The sequence below is a fragment of the Choloepus didactylus genome, chromosome 10 (assembly GCF_015220235.1).
Source record: "Choloepus didactylus isolate mChoDid1 chromosome 10, mChoDid1.pri, whole genome shotgun sequence".
In the NCBI taxonomy this organism is placed as follows: domain Eukaryota; kingdom Metazoa; phylum Chordata; class Mammalia; order Pilosa; family Megalonychidae; genus Choloepus; species Choloepus didactylus.
In genome coordinates, this window is record NC_051316.1 from 719,972 (window position 1) to 742,565 (window position 22,594).

A 22,594-nucleotide genomic window follows, 5' to 3' on the forward strand; every position below is an offset into this window, starting at 1 on the left:
TTGAAATTCACCTTCACAATTTCCTCTCTCTGAAAACTATCTTCTTATTGTATTCATACGTATACTCTTAGCAGCTACTAATCTATACTCTTTATTTTTACATGTGATCCTTCAACTTCTATTTCAATATTTTAATATATTCCTTGTGACTTCATTTTGTTGTTTTTCTTACTTAGATACCACTATCAACCAAGGAAATGATATTAACAGCATCTTTTATTTATTTTGGCAGTTTATATTTTTCACATATTACATAATATAATTCTCATTTAATTCTGCAACTTGTGAAGCATATACATGATTTTAAAATGAAAAGAATGGGTCATTGAAAGATCAGGGACACTTAGTAAGCCACAGAAATAAATGGAAGAGCAGGCATTCAAAGACAGGTTCGTCTGTTCAGATCGCCAGTTGCTCAATGGCACATTTCCTTCACCAGAACTCCCGATTTTTTTGAGCTACACAGTTTCCCATCACGTCAATTCTTATCCTTCATTCGGGTTCATCATTCAATTACTGGTTCCATTACAACCTGCTGAGTACTATAGGAGTAATGAGTTCTTGGTTTGGGGTCCACTCTCAAATCACTATGATCCATAGGTGAAACACGATCCTACATGTGAGTTCTTGGTGAATAATGACAATCATTCAAAATTATTTTCCATATTGCTCTGTATTTCCTTTTTTTGGACTTATCCAAAAATAAGTGATGACTTCAACTCACAACTATTTAATATAACCTGTATTTTAACCCATGTATTAGACTAAAATATTGATGCTACCCTAGATCTTCCCAACATCATCCTATTTATATCTTTAAAAAGCACTGCCATTTTATCATAATAACTTATGAATTTCAATATAACCGTTTTTTATATATTTTCAATTATCTCCTTTTTTTGCTATGTTAGGATGAATGGATCCATCTACTTCTTGGTTAATTCAACAAATGCACCTCTAAATGGGTTCTTAAGTTTTTAATCAATTTTCAAGGATGAACTGTACTTACATAAAATCTCAGACTCTTTTTCTTGAAAAATTCATTTCTCAAGTGCTGATACATTAATTTAATAAGTTATTTTCTGCATGTTTTAAAAATATATGGATGGCTGTTGATGGGTGTTTAGTTAAAAGGTGTTGTATTTACACCTGAATCCTTGATAATGTTTCCTTTCATAAGTCATTTTTAGTTGAAAGGAATTAGCATAGGTTTGCAATCTCTACAAGAACAATTTCAGACCCCAAAGAGAACACTAAACTTCAGCAATTTTCTCTTTGGGACTTACTTAAATATTCTACCTTCCTAGTTGACTTAAAACTGCAAAAGTACATTTCCAGGCTTGCTTACATTGCATCTATCCTTATAATTGATAATCAAATATTTGAGGTGCCCTCATACTTTAAATTCTTGTCTTTTTTTTTCCTTTTTTTACCCATGACAAGCCAAAGTGCCTGTAATACATAGAAACTGCAAACTTCCAGAATGTGGGGCAAGGACCACTTTTAGACTACCGTCCCACCCAAAAGAGTACAATAATCCTTATATTTATAATTTACTCAAAATATTCATGAGTGAATTATATGCAAACATTTGCCTGAAAGCCATGGGGAATCCATGAACAAACACTTACCTCTTCTTTCATTATTTTATATAAGAAAGCCTTATATTTACACTTGAAGTACAAAGAAATGCCTCTTACTTTTATGACAGGCATTCATTTATTCATCCCTATGCTATCTGACTATATAGTACAGGTTTTAAAAAGAGAAGATAGCAGGCAAACATTTTTGAAATTACTATTTGAAAAGCAATGCTATACATTCATCAGTTTTCCACTATATTTTTAGCTAAAATAATCCACCAGAACTAAATTTAAGTAGAAATTTAAATTGGCATTCTGTGTACTGATGCTGTAGACTACATAGAGAGATATTCATTGTCTGTTTTGATGGCATCAGTTTTGTTTAGTGCTACTTTCTGCTCAGTCTGCTCTTCTATGAAAAGTTTTTAATTCTGTCAAGAATGATCAGATTTTAATGCAATGAATAAAAAAATAAGTTGTTTTTGAGTAAGTGTGTTCTCTAGCTATATTTTCTCTTGCAATCTCATTTATAGTCTTTCTCAAACAAACAAGTGAGCAAGGCCAAATAATGGAGATACATTCAAGTACTGAGAGGAGGAAGAGGGATAAATAGGGACTCACAAGTTAATATTGTATTTTCTTAAGCTGAATAGTGAAGAACAATTTCTGCTAAGTGTCCAATGATGTCTCAGTTACAAGCAAGCATGGGTTGGACAAATTTAGTTGAGATGACTGACATACTGATAGGAATTGTTCTGTTTCATAGCAAGAAATTCTTTGTGCTGCTTCATTCACAAATATGTAGATGACCTTGGCATTATAGAAAAGCCCTGGGAACACAGCCCCTGGTATACAATTATAGCCAGTGCCCAGGTGATATTATAAAGATATAATCAGCTCCAGATGTTGAGAGAAAAGCCAATAAAACTGTCCATGAAAAAAACTTTTATATCTCAAGAAATAATATATTATTAGTGATAGAAACATTGTTAAACATAAAATCACTGGTCCCCTAATATTCTGGGCATTCCTAAGGTGAAATGCTTGTGGATCTTAGAGACCAAGGAAAGGTCAGCAGAGACTCAGAGCCATGCGACAGCCTGATCCAGGGTCCAGGGGTTCCTGATCATCTTCAGTGTTTCCCTCTGAGGAATGTAGTGATTTTCAAAAGCCAGTTCTTATTTGTAGTGTCTAATGAACTAATGACAAAACACGCTTTTTAAAACTGTCCAAAATGTCAGTATAAGAGATCCAATTTTATTTATCAGATCAGTGTCCTGTGAATTCTGTGATCACTAGTACATTGATTCATCTCTTGTGCTTCAGTTTCTTCACCCAATAATTAATGGGCTCTACACTCAAGTGCCTCTCAAGTAATATGACACAATGGGACCTGTAAAGTGTTTGGAATAGTAACTGGTATATGTTGCATATTAGGAAGTAATATATCTATTGTTTAGTTTCACAACTGTAGTATGAGTTGGGCAGTTAGATCCTGTGAATAAAACAGAAGACACTCTCAATTCTGAGATTTTCTACTTATATTTCTATAATTTATTTCCAGTATAATTTTACTATGCCTAAACAGCATATTTCAGTATTTCAAACTGCTGGCAAATGTTCATGTTTAATGTATTTTTTTTCTGTTCCCCCAAAATTTAATTTTCCTGGAGAAACTTTTGTACCCACAGAATAGGACATGGTAATTTAGGATATTTATTATAAGTTATGTCAGTATTTCATCTACAAAAACTTAAAAAATATCTAATTTACATAAATTCTATGTACCTCTTTAGGTATTTTCACCTATATATCTCTATACATTTAAACAATTCATGAAAATGCTTACATTCTAAATAATGTATTATGTAAAAGTTGGAATATATATACAAAAATTATCTGTGTTTATCTGAGTGAATGCATATCTCAAGAATATAAATCTAATATGCTGAAATAATATCTTTATACACTCTATTTTCTGTTCCACAAGAGTCTTTGCCCTCTATCTCACTGAATCAGTTTTCCCACTTATATAAAAGCTTATGTTTTTCTAACCATCAAATTGCTTGGATCATAAATGACTAACATCTTTATATTAATATTTATCATGACCTTTGGAAAGGAATATTTTGCAAAGTATACCTCAACATTTATAATAAGAAATGACTTACACCATTCTCAAAATCCTAACAAGACTTTATATAGAACTCAAATATCAGTTTTTCTTGAATATGTTAATAATTCTATATCCAGAGAAAATGGTTTTCAGAAATAAGTGATATAAAATCATATTCAAACATACAGAAACTTGAAAGATCCATCATCAACAACCTACACTGCAGAAATGCTAAATAAAGACCCTCAGGGAAAAGGAAATTATAGCAAATGCCAACCTGATTATATACAAAGGAATAAAGAGCATCATATATTATAATTGTTTAGGAAAATATAAAATTTATTTTTTATTAAAATATCTTTAAAATAACTGTATAAAGAAAGGATAAAATGTGTAAGGTGTTTAAGAACACACATACAAGTAAAAATATAAGGCAGGGAACTTTTGGGGAAGATGGCAAAATAGGGAGCTCCAGAACTCACTACTCATTCAAAATAGCTAGAGAACAAGCAGGAGACTGTGGAGGTTTATAGACACAGTACATCCTTATGACTGAGGGAAACAGTTTGCTGAAAAGCTCCAGCTGCTGGGCAGGCCAGGAAACCACAGCTTCATTGTGTCATCAAAAAGTCTTCTGGAGTCTTTTCTGACCCTCTCCACAGGCTCTTTGGATCTGGTCTGCACCCCATTCCTGGGTCACTGGCATAGTTTTGGCTGAGAAATTCTGATTTGGGAAGGTCCTCTCCGGGTGCTCTCCTCCAAGGATTTGCCCTCTAGGCAAAAGCAGCTAGAGGCAATGAAAGGAATATAAGTACACACACACACACACACACACACACACACACACACACACACATACATATAAACTATTAAGTCAAAACAAAAACCAAAGGAACAGGAAGGTGAGAAAAGATGGCCAAATGGTAAGGTGTGGGTTTTAGTTACTCCTCCAGGGCAGTTGGTAGAAAGCCAGGAACTGCATGGACCAGACATAGCAGAGGAATTTGAGTTTGGACATACTTCATACAACACTCACAAATTCATGGAGCAGGCAAGATCAGTGAAATCTGAAAGTTCTGGTGGCCCAGGGACCCATGCCCATCCCTGCCAGGCACAGTCATGAAGGATGATGGGCTTTCCATGCTGGGAACCTGGAGGGAGAACTTCAGTTGCAGCACTGATTAACAAACTCAAGCTCCTGAACAACTCCAACCATAGACAAACTGAGACCAGACATCTGAGAATCTGGAAGCAGTCAGCCCAGCAGAGAGGAGATAGGGCAAGAAAAAAACAGAAAAAAAATGAAAAAAAATAAAAACAGACTTTTTGGAGACCAGGTGAACATAATACAGAGAAGGGCAGGGCTCAAACAGAATCAGGTACATGTACAAATCCAGGGGCTGAGAGCCCTTGTCTGAGAACCTGGTTTCTCTACTTTCTTGATTGTTCATTAATTGCCCTCAAATCCTTGTTTTTTGTCATTTCAATAGCTCATGAGATCTGCAAGGACTGTAAATAATCCATATTGGGCTCTTCTTTTTCTTCTATTCTTTTTTTATCTTTTTTCTCTTTTTCAAAAGACAATTATTCTAAGAAGCCCATTACAGAAAGCCTCAAAAATGTGCAATTTGGGCCCAGGCAAGAGCAGAGCTAAGATAGCTCTGAGAGACAAAGCAGTAAATCTATCAGTGGGGAAAATTTGTTAAACACCATAACTTCCCAAGAAAAGGGGTGTGTGGCCCAGCTCCCATGGTAGCACAGCTTTTGGGAACTTAGACCACAGGGGATTGAATTCAGAAACCAGCTTATGTCAGCCACACCCCCAACAGTGTCAGTGTCACCCAGAGAACTAAAGACTCCATGCCTTCTTACACTGGTGGGGGAACTGTGGGCTAGCAAACATTACCAGATGGACAGCATAAGAGAAGCACAGAGTCTAAAAGCCTCACAGGAAGGTATCATTCTCAAGGAAACTCCATACCCTCCTCCTGAGACCTGGGCCTCTCTGGACTGTGAAAATCTGACATGGGTTGACCATATCTGAGGAGACCATCACACAAAAAGGCTACATAGAGGCAAGGCAAGAAATAGAAAAATAAGAGGTGAAAAACTCTGATCAACTAAGCAGAGTCAAAGTTAAAGTTCTAGAATAAGCTGAACACCAATGTTAGAGAAGAAAGCCAATCAACAAGAAAACCTTAGGAAAAAGAATGAAAACAAGCTCCAGAATAAACTAATCAAGAAAGTCAGATGCTAGACAGCTTAAGATAATGAGCCATAGTAGAAAACATGAATATATGGACCAAACAAAGGAAAAAATTAATAGTTCAACTGAGATACAGGAGTTGGAGCAAATATTGCTAAACCAATTCAATGATCTGAAGGAAGAACTAATTTGAGATGTTTAAACAAACCTAAATCAATGCAAAAATGAAGTCAATGAACTAAGGGAAGACATAGCAAAAGAGAAGAAGGATATAAGGAGGACACTGGATGATAAGGAAGAATTCCTAAACTTGGAAAAACAAATGGCAGAACTTATGGGAATGAAGAGATTAATGGAGGAGATGAAAAAGACAATAGAGGGATATAACAGAAGGCTTGCACAGGTAGTAGAAAGGATCCATGAATTCAAGACCAGGCATCTGAATTCACACGCAAAAGAACAGATGGTGAATAGAATGGAAAAATATAAGGATGGTCTTAGTGAGCTGAGTGACAATATGAAATGAACAGATGTACATGTTATGGGTGTCCCAGAGGGAGAAGAGAGGAGAAAAGGGGCAGAAAGAATTATAGAAGAAATAGTCACTGAATATTTCCCAACTCTTATGAAAGACAGAAAATTACAGATTCAAGAATTACAGTGCACCTCAAACAGAAGGGACCCCAATAGATGTACTCCAAGACACTGATCAGATTGGCCAATGTCAAAGACAAAGAGAAAATTCTGAAATCTGCAAGAGAAAAGCAATCTATCACATACAAGGGAAGCTCAATAAGACTATGTACAGATTCATCTGCAGAAACCATAGAAGCAAAAAGACAGTGGTATGATATATTTAACATATTGAAAGAGAAGAACTGCCAACCAATAATTCTATATCCAGCAAAACTGTCTTCCAAAAATGAGAGAGAGATTAAAATATTGTCAGACAAATAGACACTGAAAGTGTGTGAATAAAAGACCAGCACTACAAGAAATACCAAAGGGAGTGCTCCAGGCTGATAGGAAAAGACAGGAAAAAGAGGTTTGGAGAAGAGTGTAGAAATGAAGATTATCAGGAAGGGTAAAAAGAGAGAGGGGAAAAAATAAGACCTGACATATAAAACCCAAAAGAAAAAATAATAGAAGTACTTCCCTTACAGTAATAATACTAAATATTAATCATTTAAACTGCCCAATAAAAAGACACAGACTGGGGAATGGATTAAAAAACAGGACCCATCTATGTGCTGTCTACAAGAAACTCCCTTTAGACACAAGGACAAAAATAGGCTGAAAATGAAATGTTTGACAAAAATATTTCATGCAAACAGCAACCAGAAAAAAGTGGGAGTAGCTATATTAATATCAGACAAATTAGACTTCAAAAATAAAACAATTAAAAGAAACAAAGAAGAACACTATATATTAATAAAAGGGTCAATTCATCAAGAAAACATAAGAATCATAAATATTTATGCTCCAAACCAGAGTGCCCCAAAATTCATTAGGGAAACACTGAGAACACTGAAAGGAGTAGATAACACCACAATAATAGTTGGAGACTTCAATACACTGCACTCATCAAGGGACAGAACATCTAGATGGAGGGTCAGCAAGAAAATAGAGACGTTGAATTGTATGATAAATGAACTATACTTGACAAATATTTATAGAAACCTACACCCGACATGAACAGGATGCAAGTTTTCCTCAAGTGCTCATAGGAAATTCTCTAGGATAGACCACATGCTGGGCCACAAAATAAGTCTCAAGAAATGTAAAAATACTGATAGTATAAAAAATCTATGTTTGATCATAACAGAGTGAATTTGGAAATAAATAACAGGGAGAAGATTGTAAAATTCATAAATATATGGAGACTAAACAACACACTCTTAGAAAACTAGGGGGTAAAAGAAGAAATTACAAGAGAAATTAGCAAATACCTGGAGGCAAATGACAATGAAAACACAACATATCAAAACTTATGGGATGCAGCAAAGGCTGTGCTGAGAGGATAATTATTGCCCTAAATGCCTATGTTAAAACAGAGAGCAAAAAATTGAAGAATTAACTGTCCATCTGGGGGGAACTAGGGAAAAAACAGCAAACTAATCTCAAAGCAAACAGACAGAAAGAAATAACAGAAATTAGAGCAGAAATAAATGAAATTGAGAACAGGAAAGCAATAGAGTACCACCAAAACCAGAAGTTGGTTCTTGGAGAAAATCAACAAAATTGATGGAAACTTACCTAGGCTAAAGAGGGGGGGGGGTGGGGAGAGAGAGAGGGAGAGAGAGAGAGAAAGAGAGAGGATACAAATAAATGCAATCAGAAATGGGAAAGGAAACAGTATGGTCTCACTAATATGAACTAACAGTAGCTCAACTTCACTGGCTATTAGGAAATGCAAATCAAAACCACAAGAGATATCATCTCACACCTACTAGAATGACCATTATCCTTTTTGACCCTGCAAAAATAAAAGAGATAATGAGAAGATACTATGAGCAACTATATGCTAATAAACTGGACAACTTACAGGAAATGGACAACTTCTTAGAAAAGCATTAAAACAACAACATTGACCTGAGAAGAGACAGACAACCTCAACAAACCAATCACAAGTAAGGAGATTGAGTCAGTCATCAGAAATCTCCACAGAAAGAAAATCCCAGGACCAGATGGCTTTACATGTGGATTCTACCAAGCATTCAAGAAAGAATTAGTATGAATCCTGCTCAAACTCTTCAAAAATTGAAAAGGAGAGAAAGCTATTGAACATATTCTATGAAGCCAACATCACCCCAATACCAAAATCAGAGAAAGAAACTACAAAAAAAGAAAATTAGAGGCCAACCACTTTAATGAATATACAGGTAAAAATCCTCAAAAAATATTCACAAATTGAATCCAGCAGCACATTAAAAGAATTATACCACACAATCAAGTCTATTATACAATACAACCAGGTATGCAAGGCTGGTTCAACACAAGAAAATCAATTAATGTTATACACCACATCAATAAATCAAAGCAAAAGAGACACATTATCATCTCAATTGATGCAGAAAAGGCATTTGATAAAATTTAACATCCTTTCTTGATAAAAACACTTCAAAGGATAGGAATAGAAGGGAACTTTCTCAATATGATAAAGGCAATATATGAAAAACACAGAGCTAACATCATACTCAGTAGGGAAAGACTGAAAGCTTTTCCTCTGAGATCAGGAACAACACAGGGATGCCCACTGTCACTGTTGTTATTGAACATTGTACTGGAAGTTCTAGCTAGAGGAATTAGTCAAGAAAAAGAAATAAATGTATCCAAATTAGAGAGGAAGAAGTAAAACTTTCACCTTCTGCAGATGTCATGATTCTACATGTAGAAAATCCAGAAAAATTTATAGCAAATCCATTAGGGCTAATCAATGAATACAGCAAAGTGGCAGGCTACAAGATCAACATGTGAAAATCTGTAGTGTTCTTATACACAAGTAATGTGCAAAAAGAGGAATAAAAAATTCCATTTACATCAGCAACCAAAAGAATCAAGTGTTTAGCAATAACCTTAATGAAGGAAACAAAAGACCTGTTTAAAGAAAACTGCAAGGAAATGCTAAAAGACATCATTTGAACAGGATCTAAAAAAAAAAAAACTTGAGAACATACCATGTTCATGGATTGGAAGACTAAGTATAATGAAGATATCAACTCTACCTAAACTGATTTATAGATTCAAATGTAATACCAATTAAAATCTCAACAACTTACATTGCAGAAATAGAAAAACCAATAACCAAATATATTTGGAAGGGTAAGTTGCTACAGATAGCCAAAAAATATCTTGAGAAAGAGGAATTAAGTGGGAGGTCTCACACTACTTGACTTTGAATCATACTACAAAGATACAGTCCTCAGAAAATCATGATACTGGCATAAGGACAGAGATACTGACCAATAGAATCAAAATACTGATCAGAAATAGACTCATCTACAGACAATTGAGCTTTGATAAGGGAGTCAAGCCAAATCAACTGAGACAGAGAAGCTTCTTCAATAAATGGCTTTTGGAGAACTGGATATCCATTTCCAAAGAATTAAAGAGGACTCCTACTTCACACCTTATACAAATATTAACTCAAATTGGAACCAAGACCTGAACATAAGTGCTAAGATTATAATACTCTTAGAAGAAAATGTAGGGCCCTATCTTAAAGATCTTGTGATAAGAGGTGATTTCTTAGACCTTACACCCAAAGCATGGAAAAACAAAGAACAAATAGACAAATGGGATCTCCTCAAAATCAAATGCTTTTGTACATCAAAGGACTTTGTCATCAGAAAAGTAAATAGGCATGCTATAAAATGGGAGAAAATATTTGGAAACCACATATCAGATAAGGGTTTAATATCCTGAATATATAAAGCAATCCTACAACTCAACAAAAGAAAGACAGACAACCCAATCAAAAAATGGGCAAAAGACATGAACAGACACTTTTCTGAAGAGGAAATAGAAATGGCTTGAAATGCAAAAATGCTCAACTTCACTGGCTGTGAAGGAAATGCAGATCAAAACCACAATGAGATATCATCTCAAATCTACCAGAATGGTCATTATCCAAAAAACAAGAAATTACATGTGCTGGAGAAGATGTGGAGAAAGAGGCACAATTATTCATTGCTGGTGGGTATGTAGAATGGTGCAACTACTCTGAAAGACAGTGTAGAGGTTCCTCAGGAATCTAAATATAGATTTGCCATATGATCCAACTATATCATTGCTAGGTATATACTCAAAGGAACTGAAATTTAAGACACAAACAGACATTTGCAAACTGTTTATTGTGGCATTATCCACAATTACCAAGAGATGGTAGCAACCCAAATGTTCATCAGTGGATGAGTGGATAAACTGAGTGTGATATATACACATGATGGACTATTATGCAGCTGTAAGGCAGAACAAAAGCACAGAACATGTAATAACATGTATGAACCTTGAGGACTTTATGTTGAGCGATTTTAGACAGAAACACAAGGAAAAATACAGTATGGTCTCACTAATATGAACTAACATTAATAAGCAAACTTTGAGAGTTAAAAGCTGATAATACAGATTATCAGGAGAAACAAAGAGGGTAGGGATCAAGTATCTGATGTTGAAGGACTACAGAATCTTCAGCAGGACTGATTGCATTGATCCAGAAATAGATCACGTAGTACTGTGAGAAGGTAGCACAATATTGTAAGTAAACTGAACAAAGATGTCTGTTAGTAAAGCTAAAAGAGGTGAGATAGGGGAATATATGACACCAGATGTAATGATAGATGATAAAACCTGGAACTGCATAACTTGGTAAAAAGTGGATTGGCCAATGACTGTTGCTAAATGTAGAAATATAAATATGTATTAACGTGGGAGAACAAATGAATGTCAACCATGTAGAGTGTTGAAAAAGGGATGGTATTTGAAAAAACATAAAGCAAACTGGAATCTCTGGTCAATGGTAACATTGTAATATGCTTCCATTAAATGTATCAAAGGCAATATACCAAAGTTAAATGTTTATGACAAGGGGATATAAGGGAGTGTTCTAGTTTGCTAATGCTGCTGGAATGCAAAACACCAGAAATAGACTGGCTTCTATAAAAGGGGTTTATTTGGTTACACAGTTACAGTTTAAGGCCATAAAGTGTCCAAGGTAACACATCAGCAATTGGATACTTTCACTGGAGGATGGCCAATGGTGTCCAGAAAACCTCTGTTAGCTGGGAAGGCATGTGGCTGGCATCTGCTCCAAAGTTCTGGTTTCAAAATAGCTTTCTCCCAGGATGTTCCTCTCTAGGCTGCAGTTCCTCCAAAATGTCTCTCTTAGTTGCTGTTGGGGTGTTTTTCCTCTCACAGCTTCTCTGGAGCAAAAGTCTGCTTTCAACGGCTGTCTTCAAACTGTCTGTCATCTGCAGATCCTGTGCTTTCTTCAAAGTGTCACTCTTAGCTGTAGCTCCTCTTCAAAACATCACTCACAGCTGCACACTGAGTTCCTTCTTTTATGTCAGCTCATTTATATGGCTCCACTGATCTACTTAGACCAACACCAAAAGGGTGGAGCAACATCTCCATGGAAATTATCCAGAGTCATCACCCACAGCTGGTTGGGGCACATTCCAAAGAAATACTCAAAGAATTACAATCTAATCAACACTGATAACATCTGCCCAAACAAGACTACATCAAAGATAATGGTTTTCGGGGGACACAATATATTCAAACTGGCACAGGGAGGAATATGGGGTTCTTGGTAGTGGTACTGTTTTCTGTCCTTACTATTATATTTTCTGACATTTTACTTTTCATTATCTTTTTTATTATTTGCCAAAAAATACTTTTTCATAGTAGTATGATCAAGGGATGACTCTGGTGATAAATGTACAACTATACAACGTTACCATGAACAACTGACTGTACACTGTGGATAAATGCATGGGATGTAAATAAAACCTCAATAAAATTGTAGGAAAAAAACTATGGGTAAAAGTGCTGGAGAAAACATGGAAAGGGAGATACACCCATTTCCTGTTGATGAGGAATCAGAATGCTGTAGCATTTCTGGAGGTCAGGGTGGTGGTTCTATTAAAACCTAATAATGTGTGGGCTATAAGGTCCTGCAACCTCATTATGGTGTATGTACTTGGAAGAACTGAGAGCAGAGACATGAATGGACATTTGCACACTGGTGTTTATGGAGGCAGTATCCATGATTTGCAATGGGTTGAGGTGGCCTAAGGTTACACTTACTGAAGGAACAGAATGGTGAAATGTGGTGTATGCATACAATGGAATATTGAGCAACTACAGGAAGTTGTGAAGCTGTGAGACATGCCATGAGGTGAATGGATCCTGTAGACAGCATTTTGAGTGAATGAGGTACACCAGAAACCAAGGCAAACACTATAATGCCTCAACAATATGCACTAACTACAATGTGTAAACTCAGAACTGAATCTTAGAGCACAGCCTGAAAGGGAAATGATTATTGCAATGCTCCCTAGATTGTAAGCTCTTACAGCAATCAAACATATTCCTGAATTGCATTGGCTGTCTCCAAACTCTGCAATGCTGATCCCTTTGTGTATAACCTGATTGTTCTCTGGAACATTGGGAATCTGTGTGAGATCTGAAACTCAGAGCTAGAGCTTGGCAGATATGAATGTCAGTATTAATGCATGAAGCAACTGTTAAAAATAAAAAAGCTGTAAAATAGCCCAGAGTTCAATTAGAGATATGAATGAAGCAGATCTTGTTAAGACTAAGGCAAACTGGGGCAAAGTGTAAAGGTTGAATCTGACTGTGTGTTAAAACTTTAACTTCCATGTGAGACCAAGGGAAGAGACTTTTATTTGGTACAGGATCTATATTTTCTAAACAATATAACTTCTATACTCAGTTTAGTCAAACACTATTACATGGAACTTTGAATAGGAAGTGAGATATGGTAGGTTTATACAGGTTGGAGTGAAATAGCAACACATCCCAAAGTAATTGAAGCAGAGAATAAAAATATATATGCAGGACGCCCCTGAGGATCTGTAGTAAAATGTAGAAGTGTTGGACTTCTTCATCTCATTGTTGCTGATGTTCTCAGAACATTGAGGACTAATGGCTTGGTATGCCAAGCCTTCTGTCTTGGGGCTTGCCCTTATGAAGCTTATTACTGCAAAGGTGAGGCTAAACCTGCCTAGAATTATGCCTACGTGTCTCCTCCTGAGTGCCTCTTTGTTGCTTAGTTGTGGCCCTCTCTCTCTAGCTAAGCCACCTCAGAGGGTGATCTCACTGCCCTCCCCCCTACATGGGATCTGATACCCAGGGATGTAAATCTCCCTGTCAATGTGTGATATGACTCCCAGGGATGAATACGGACCTGACATTGTGGGATTAACAACATCTTCTTAACCAAAAGAGGGATCTGAATTAAAGCAAAATAAAGCTTCAGTGGCTAAGAGATTTCAAATGGAATCAAGAGGTTACTTATAGAAGAGATAACACATTTTAGATTTTAATGCACTGAATACCTAAAAGAAAATACCTGAAATCATCAAGCTCCAACCCAGGAGACTTGACTGTTGAAGTTGTTTATATAACAGTGTAGCTTACAAGGGATGACAGTGTGATTGTGAAAACCTTGTGAATTGCACTTCCTTTATCCAGTGTTTGAATGAATGGGCAATCGACTAAATTCTTGTTTGAACTATATAAGCAGAAGAATTCTAGGTCATGTGAACAAAAGTCTCCCTTGAATTACAAAAACAGAGAGTCACGGCCTCTTAATCAATTCCCAGACTTCAGAGAGTTTACAGATCCAGAGCCCCTTGAATGAAGGGAAGGCTGGGTAACCTTGGAGAAGGACCCTGTTACACTGCCAAAAATTTATACTGTTAATCTTCCTCCCAGCCTTCCCCAGGGGGACCTATGGCCTTTTACCAGGGTGACTGTGCATTGGGGAAAAGGAAATGATCAGATATTTTGTGGATTATTAGACACTGGGTCAGAAGTGACATTAATTCCTGGAGACCCAAACATCACTCTGGTCCACCAGTCAGAGTTGGGGCTTATGAAGGTCAGGTGATTGATGGAGTTTTAGCCCAGGTCCATCTCACAGTGGGTCCAGTGGGTCCCTGGACCCATTCTGTGGTTATTTCCCCAGTGCTGGAATGCGTAATTGGAATAGACATACTCAGCAACTTGCAGAATCCTCACATTGGTTCCCTGACTCATGGAGTGAGGGCTATTATGGTGGGAAAGGCCAAGTCGAAGCCACTAGAACTGCCCCTGCCTAGCAAAATAGTGAACCAGAAGCAATACCAGATTCCTGGAGGGATTGCAGAGATTAATGCCACTCTTAAGGACTTGAAGGATGCAGGGGTGGTGATTCCCACCACATCCCCTTTCAACTCTCCTATTGGCCTGTGCAGAAAACAGATGGGTCTTGGAGGATGACTGTGGATTATCATAAGCTTAACCAGGTGGTGACTCCAATTGCAGCTGCTGTCCCAGATGTGGTATCATTGCTTGAGCAAATCAACACATCCCCTGGTACCTGGTATGCAGCTATGGATCTGGCAAATGCTTTTTTCTTAATTGCTGTCAGCAAGGACCACCAGAAACAGTTTGCATTCAGCTGGCAAGGCCAGTAGTTTACATTCACTGTGCTACCTTATGGTTTTATCAACTCTCTAGCCCTATGTCATAATATTATCCACAGGGATCTTGATCATTTCTCCCTCCCACAAGATGTCACACTGGTCCATTATACTGATGATATCATGTTGATTGGACCTAGTGAGCAAGAAGTAGCAACTACTCTAGATTTGTTGGTGAGGTATTTGCATGGCAGAGGATGGGAGATAAATCCAACAAAAATACAGGGGCCTTAAACCTCAGTAAAATTTCTAGGTATCCAGTGATGTGGGGCCTGTTGAGATATTCCTTCTAAGGTGAAGGATAAGCTGCTGCATCTGGCCCCTCCTACAACCAAAAAAGAGGCACAACACTTAGTTGGCCTCTTTGGGTTCTGGAGACAACATATTCCTCATTTAGGTGTGCTACTCCGGCCCATTTACCGAGTGACTAGAAAAGCTTCTAGTTTTGAGTGGGGAATGGAGCAAGATGAGGCTCTGCGACAGGTCCAGGCTGCTGTGCAAGCTGCTCTGCTGCTTGGACCATATGATCCAGCTGACCCAATAGTGCTGGAAGTGTCACTGTCAAATAGAGATGCTGTTTGTAGCCTTTGGCAGGCTCATATAGGAGAATCACAATGCAAGCCCTTAGGATTTTGGAGTAAAGCTTTACCATCCTCTGCAGATAACTACTCTCCATTTGAGAAACAGCTGTTGGCCTGCTACTGGGCCTTAGTAGAGACAGAACGCTTAACCATGGGCCACAAAGTTACCATGAGACGTGAGTTACCTATCATGAGCTGGGTGTTGTCTGACCCACCAAGCCATAAAGCTGGGCACGCACAGCAGCACTCCATCATAAAATGGAAATGGTATATATGAGATAGAGCTCGAGCAGGTCCTGAAGGTACAAGTAAGTTACATGAGGAAGTGGCCCAAATGTCCATGGCCCCCACTCCTTCCACCTTACCTTCTCTTTCCCAGCCCACAGCTATGGCATCTTGGGGAGTTCCTTACAGTCAGTTGACTGAGGAAGAGAAGACTCGGGCCTGGTTTATACATGGTTCTGCATGATATGCAGGCAACACCTGAAAGTGGACAGCTGCAGCACTGCAGCCCCTTTCTGGGATATTACTGAAGGACAGTGGTGAGGGGAAATCCTCCCAGTGGGCAGAACTTCGAGCAGTGCACCTGGTTGTTCACTTTGCTTGGAAGGAGAACTGGCCAGATGTGCTTCTGTATACTGATTCCTGGGCTGTTGCTAATGGTTTGGCTGGATGGTCAGGGACTTGGAAGGAACATGATTGGAAGATTGGTGACAAAGAAGTCTGGGGAAGGGGTATGTGGATAGACCTTTCTGAGTGGGCAAGCAACATGAAGATATTTGTGTCCCATGTGAATACTCACCAGAGGGTGACTTCAGCAGAAGAAGGTTTTAATAACCAAGTGGATAAAATGACCCATTTGGTGGATACCAATCAGCCTCTTTCCCCAGCAACTCCTGTCATTGCCCAATGGGCTCAAGAACAAAGTGGTCATGGTAGTAGGGATGGAGGTTATGAATGGGCTCAGCAACATGGACTTCCACTCACCAAGGTTGACCTTGCCATGGCCACTGCTGAGTGTCCAATCTGCCAGCAGCAGAGACACACACTCAGTCCCCAATATGGCACCATTCCTCAGGGTGATCAGCCTGCTACCTGGTGGCAGGTTGATTACATTGGACCACTTCCATCATGGATAAGGCAGTGATTTGTTCTTACTGGAATAGATATATACTGTGGATATGGCTTTGCCTTCCCTGCATGACATGCTTCTGCCAAAACTATGATCCATGGACTTACATAATGCCTCATCCACCGTCATGGTATTCCACACAGCATTGCTTTGGACCAAGGAACCCACTTCACAGCAAATGAATTGAGGGAATGGGCACATGCTCATGGAATTCTGTGGTCTTACCATGTTCCCCATCATCCAGAGACAGCTGGGCTGATAGAATGGTGGAATGGCCTATTGAAGACTCAATTATGGCACCAACTAGGTGGTAATACCTTGCAGGGTTGGGGCAGTGTTCTCCAGGAGGCTGTGTATGCTCTGAATTAGTGTCCACTCTATGGTGCTGTTTCTCCCATAGCCAGGATTCATGGGTCCAGGAATCAAGGGGTGGAAACAGGAGCGGTGCCACTCACTATCACTCCTAGTGATCCACTAGGGAAATTTTTGCTTCCTGTCCCTGCAAGTTTAAGCTCTGCTGGTCTACAGGTCTTGGTTCCAAAAGGAGGAGTGCTTCCTCCAGGAAACACAACAATAACCCCATTGAACTGGAAGTTAAAACTGCCACCTGGCCACTTTGGGCTTCTTATGCCTCTGAATCAACAGGCAAGAAAGGGGATTACTGTACTGGCTGGGGTGATTGATCCTGACTATCAAGGAGAAATAGCACTGCAACTACACAATGGAAGTAAAGAAGAGTTTTCCTGGAATACAGGATATCCCCTAGGGCGTCTCTTAGTACTACCATGCCCCGTGATTCAAGTCGATGGAAAACTGCAACAACCCAATCCAGGCAGGAATACCAATGGCCAAGAAGCTTCAGGAATGAAGGTTTGGGTCACCCCACCAGGCAAAGAACCATGGCAGCTGAAGTGCTTGCTAAGGGTAAAGGGAACATGGAATGGGTAGTGGAAGAAGGTTGTGATAAATATGAACTATGGCCACGTGACCAGTTACAGAAACAAGGACTATGATGACATGAATATTTCCTCCTCGTTTTTTTATGATTATGTCTGTATTTGTCTGTAAAGCAAATATCTTTGCTTTCTTCTCTGTCTTATCCCCTTATCATATGGCATAAGCTGTAATGTTCATTTTGAAGGTATGGTTTTAGGTGATGTGTACAACTGCCAAGTTGACAAGGGGTGGACTGTGATGGTTGGGTTCATGTGTCAACTTGGCTAGGTGACTCAGCGGTCTGGTCAAGTGGGCACTGGCCTGATGATTGCTGTGAGGATATTTGAGGCTGGTTAATAAACCAACAGGCTGGTTTGTTGGATCATCAGTCAATTGACTGCAGCTGACTGATGACTCATCAAGGGGCATGCCTTCCACAATAAGAGAATGCAATTGGCTGGATTTGGTCTGGGTGATCAGTTGAAGGCTTATAAGCCAGACGGTTAGAGAACCTTCACTTCTTCAGCTGCCCGGTGAAGCATTTCCTGGGGAGCTCGTCGAACTTGCCAGTTCGTTTCCTGAGGAGTTCATCGAGCATGTTCATCGAAGATCCCAGTTCATTTCCTGAGGAGTTTGTCAAAGTTGCCAGTTCATTTCCTGAGGAGTTTGTCAAAGTTGTCGGTTCGCTTCCCAAGGAGTTCATCGGACATCTTCCTTGGAGTTGACAGTTTGTTGATGGCTCTGCAGAATTTGGACTCGTGCATACCCACAGTTGTGTGAGTCACTTTTACAATTTGATAATCAGAGACATCTTTCATTGATTCTGTTTCCCAAGAGAACCCTAACTAATACACCAGTCATTGCACTTCTAGGTATATACCCAGAAGATCTGAAAGCAGTGACATGAACAGATATCTGCATGCCAATGTACATAACAGCATATTCACAATTGCCAAGAGATGGAAACAACCCAAATGTCCTTCAACAGATGAGTGGATAAATAATATGTGGTATAAACACATGATGGAATACTACATGGCTATAAGAAGGAAAAATGTCGTGAAACATATGACAACATGGATGAACCTTGAAGTTATTATGCTGGGTGAAATAAGTCAGGCACAAAAAGAGAAATAGTGTATGATACCAGTAATTTGAACATTGAAAAAATGTAAAACAAGTGGTTTATAATGTAAAATGTAATGGAACTAGCGATAGAGAGCAATTAAGGAAGGGGGAATGATAACCCAATAAGAACAGATAAGCTATCATGGGTTAGTATAACATTCTGTGAATGTCTAGGAATGACTATGGTCTGTTAATTTCTGATGAGTATGGTAGGAACAAGTTCACAGAAATGTTGCTATGTTAGGTTATTTTCTTGGTGTAGAGTAGGAACAAGTTGGAAGTAAAGTAGTTATGTTAGGTTAGTTGTCTTTTCTTTCTCCCTTTTTATGTTTTGCTTGAAATGCTTATTTGTATTGTATGTGTTTTGTTTCTTTTTGATATAGTTGATTTTAAAAAAAAGAGTTAAAAAACTGAAAAAAATATACAGAGCCCCCTTGAGAAGATGGTGGAGAATGCATGGCTGTTGGCTTCCCCACCTTGATGGTTGCTGACGTGCTCACAGATATAGGGGACTGGTGTTTTGATGCGCTGAGCCCTCTACCACAGGACTTTCCCTTGGGAAGACTGTTGCTGCAAAGGAGAGACTAAGCCTCCCTCTAATTGTGTCTCACAGCCTCCTCCTGAATGCCTCTTTGTTGCTCAGATGTGGCCCTCTCTCTCTAGCTTAGCCAACTTGGCAGGTGAAATCACTGCCCTCCCCTCTATGTGGGATCTGAGAACTCGGGGAGCAAATCTCCCTGGCAATGTGAAATATGACTCCTGGGGAGGAATCTAGACCCAGCATCATTGGATGGAGAACATCTTCTTAACAAAAATGAGGATGTGAAAGAAATGAAATAAGCTTCATTGGCGGAGAGATTCCAAAAGGAGCCAAGAGGTCATTCTGGTGGGCACTCTTATGTACAATATAGACAATCATTTTTAGGTTCTAATGACTTGGAATAGCTAACAGTAAATACCAGAAACTATCAAACTACAACCCAGAACCCATGAATCTTGAAAACAATTGTATAAAAATGTAGCTTATGAGGGGTGACAATGTGATTGGGAAAGCCATATGGACCAAAAGCCCCTTTGTCTAGCTTACGGATGTATGAGTAAAAAAATGGAGGAAGGAGAAAAGAAAGGCACCCAGTGCTCCTTTTCTACTTTGCTTGCTCTTTTTCACTCTAACTTTTATTCTTATTTTTGTCTGTGTGGAAATGAAAATGTCAATAATTAATTTTGGTGATGAATGCACAACTATATAATGGTACTGTAATCAACTGAATGCATGCTTTGTTTTGTATGACTGCATGGTATGTGTATATATATCTCAATAAAATGAATGAAAAATAAAGATCAGGAAAGAAAAAAATTCCCACAGCTTTCTTTTATCAAGGTGTGTCAGCTGGCATAGCTTCTGCCCATTCTCTGGTGAGACAATCTGCACTTACTGCTTTGCCCCAGTGTTTTGTGGGACGTTGATTCAACTTGGATTTCAGGCAACTTGGTCACAGCAACTTCACCTCTTTGAAGTGTTCAAGATCCACTCTGGTTTCATACTTTTTAGAGGTTTTTCTCATTATTTGGTTAGGAATGCCTTGTTCTAGCTCTCAACAAGGAAGGTAGAAATGGAACAACCCCTTTTTTATTGAATGGTCCAAAGTAAATATTATTCATACTGCTGCCTATCTATTTTGTCTTTATGAAGGCTAAGTTCTTTTATGATTTTCCGTAACTCTTTGAGTCTCAATCCCCCAGGGAAATTTTCAGATCTGTCTTTCATTATGATAATTATATCTATCTGATCTTTAAGTGCAGTCATTTTCCTTCTATTATTTTGATGACCAAACATTTCCTTTGCTATCAGGGTAACCCAATTCTGAAAAGAACTTCTTTACATTAACCCTGGAGGAGTCACCCTACTGAACATCTTTGTGATGCTGATGCCATCTTCACTAGTACAATCTTTATGACTTGATAAATGGTGTAATCTCTTGGGTTCATGTAGAATATAATCACCTGGTTAGTTCTCTATGGTGGTATAGTATATCCAGTCCAACATTTCTACTTCTCTGAATTTCTTAATTCCCTTTTCCATTATCTTCCTCTACAATTTTGCCATATTTACCTAATATATTGGGAGCAATCACTTTCTTCATGCTTCTAGTAACATTGAAGTATTAAGTTTAGGCAATCTGCTGGGTTGCTTTGAGGTTAATCCAGTGTCTTAAGGGATTGTTTACCAAACTATGTTTGGGGCCAACTTGAACCATTTTCAGAATCCAATACCACCTGTCAATAGCAGATTCTGAGGCTAAATGCTGGAAAACATTACAACTGCTTTGAGAGGATATTACTTTTTTTCATTTATTAGACTCATTACCTCCCCAGCTAGGTAATATTTTATCTTTACTATATTTTTCTACCCAGTGGCCAAAAGGGGAAATGAGGGTATATTCTGAAGAAGTGTACAGTGTTTTGGAGGAAGAAAATTTTATATAGCTTCTGATTAAGTGCTGTATATCTGCTACATATTAATAGGAGCTGTAGACCAATTCATCCCATTAAAATAGTTCAAAGAACAAAGGAATTCAGGAAACTCAGATAGAGACAAGTGTCCTTATCATCTAGGTCTGGGCCCCCTTCATTCCCATCCAGCACTTGTCATAGCAGTCCTCCTTTGGTTGGTAATAAAACATTCGTTGCAGTTTTGTTACTCTGACAATTAAGACTTCAGTCTCTTCTTCAACTTTCTCTGCCATTCTCCTCTAGGAGAAGAGATTTTCCCAAGGGGCCCTTTAGATTTCACATTTAGCTTTCAAATGACAAATCAGTTGTTTCATATTTCTACATGGTTTTCAGAACCTCAATCAAACTTAAAAATAGCCTTCCTGTTTCAGTTACAGTTACTGTTTTCCCCATATTTCTCAAAGGCCCAATACTTTGCAGCAGCCAATGCATTTCCTTCCATATATTATCCCAATATTCCACACTGTCTTAAAACTGGATCTCTACTTTGTGCCAAGGATTCTCTTGGCTCCACCTAACTCTGGTGATGTAGGTTCTCATTGCCTTCAGGTGGCAAGTGATCAAATTTCAAATTTTCAGCTTTGGCTGTCAATGTGGAACTCTGAATTTGGAACAGCCCTTTTGAATTGGACTGACTTGGCTGACATAGCTGGGTCTTATCATTCCACAGTAAGTGGTTACTGGATGTTTCTCTCCCAGGACACTGTAACTCTCTGCAGCTGAGGCAATCCCTGAAGTGGTTGAAAGCTGGCAGCTGTGTGCCAATAGCACTCCCATCAACTAGACCACAAGTTATGCAGGAAAAGGGAATCCAGGGAGCATATCTGTGTTAAGAGTCTTGAGGATACTGATGATCTTAACAGAATTCTTTGGATAGAAACAATGTGACCAGTGACAGGTAGGATAATTTTTGGACAAAATGGAAAACAAAGATCTGAGGTTGGGCACTATGCATTAGAGTTAACATAGAGGCCTGAGATTGCTATCCTTAGAAAGGCTAGCATGCAAGGCTGACCTATGGCTGGCAGCTGGGAACATGACTCAAAGAGTGTTCTCAGTCTAGCATTAACTTATAAAAATGCTTCATTTGGTTACAATGTGCAACAATATGGTAAATATAAAGCACCTAATTTCTTTCTGTCAGGACTTTTTTTTATTTGAAACAGATTGTACCCATTTGCCCATAATT

General features: G+C 38.5%; 1 pseudogene; it reads right to left on the reverse strand.

Moving 5' to 3' along the window:
* LOC119505117 overlaps positions 1-16,956 on the reverse strand; it is a 160,138-nt pseudogene extending 143,182 nt beyond the window's left edge.
* Positions 16,957-22,594: the final 5,638 nt, after the last annotated feature.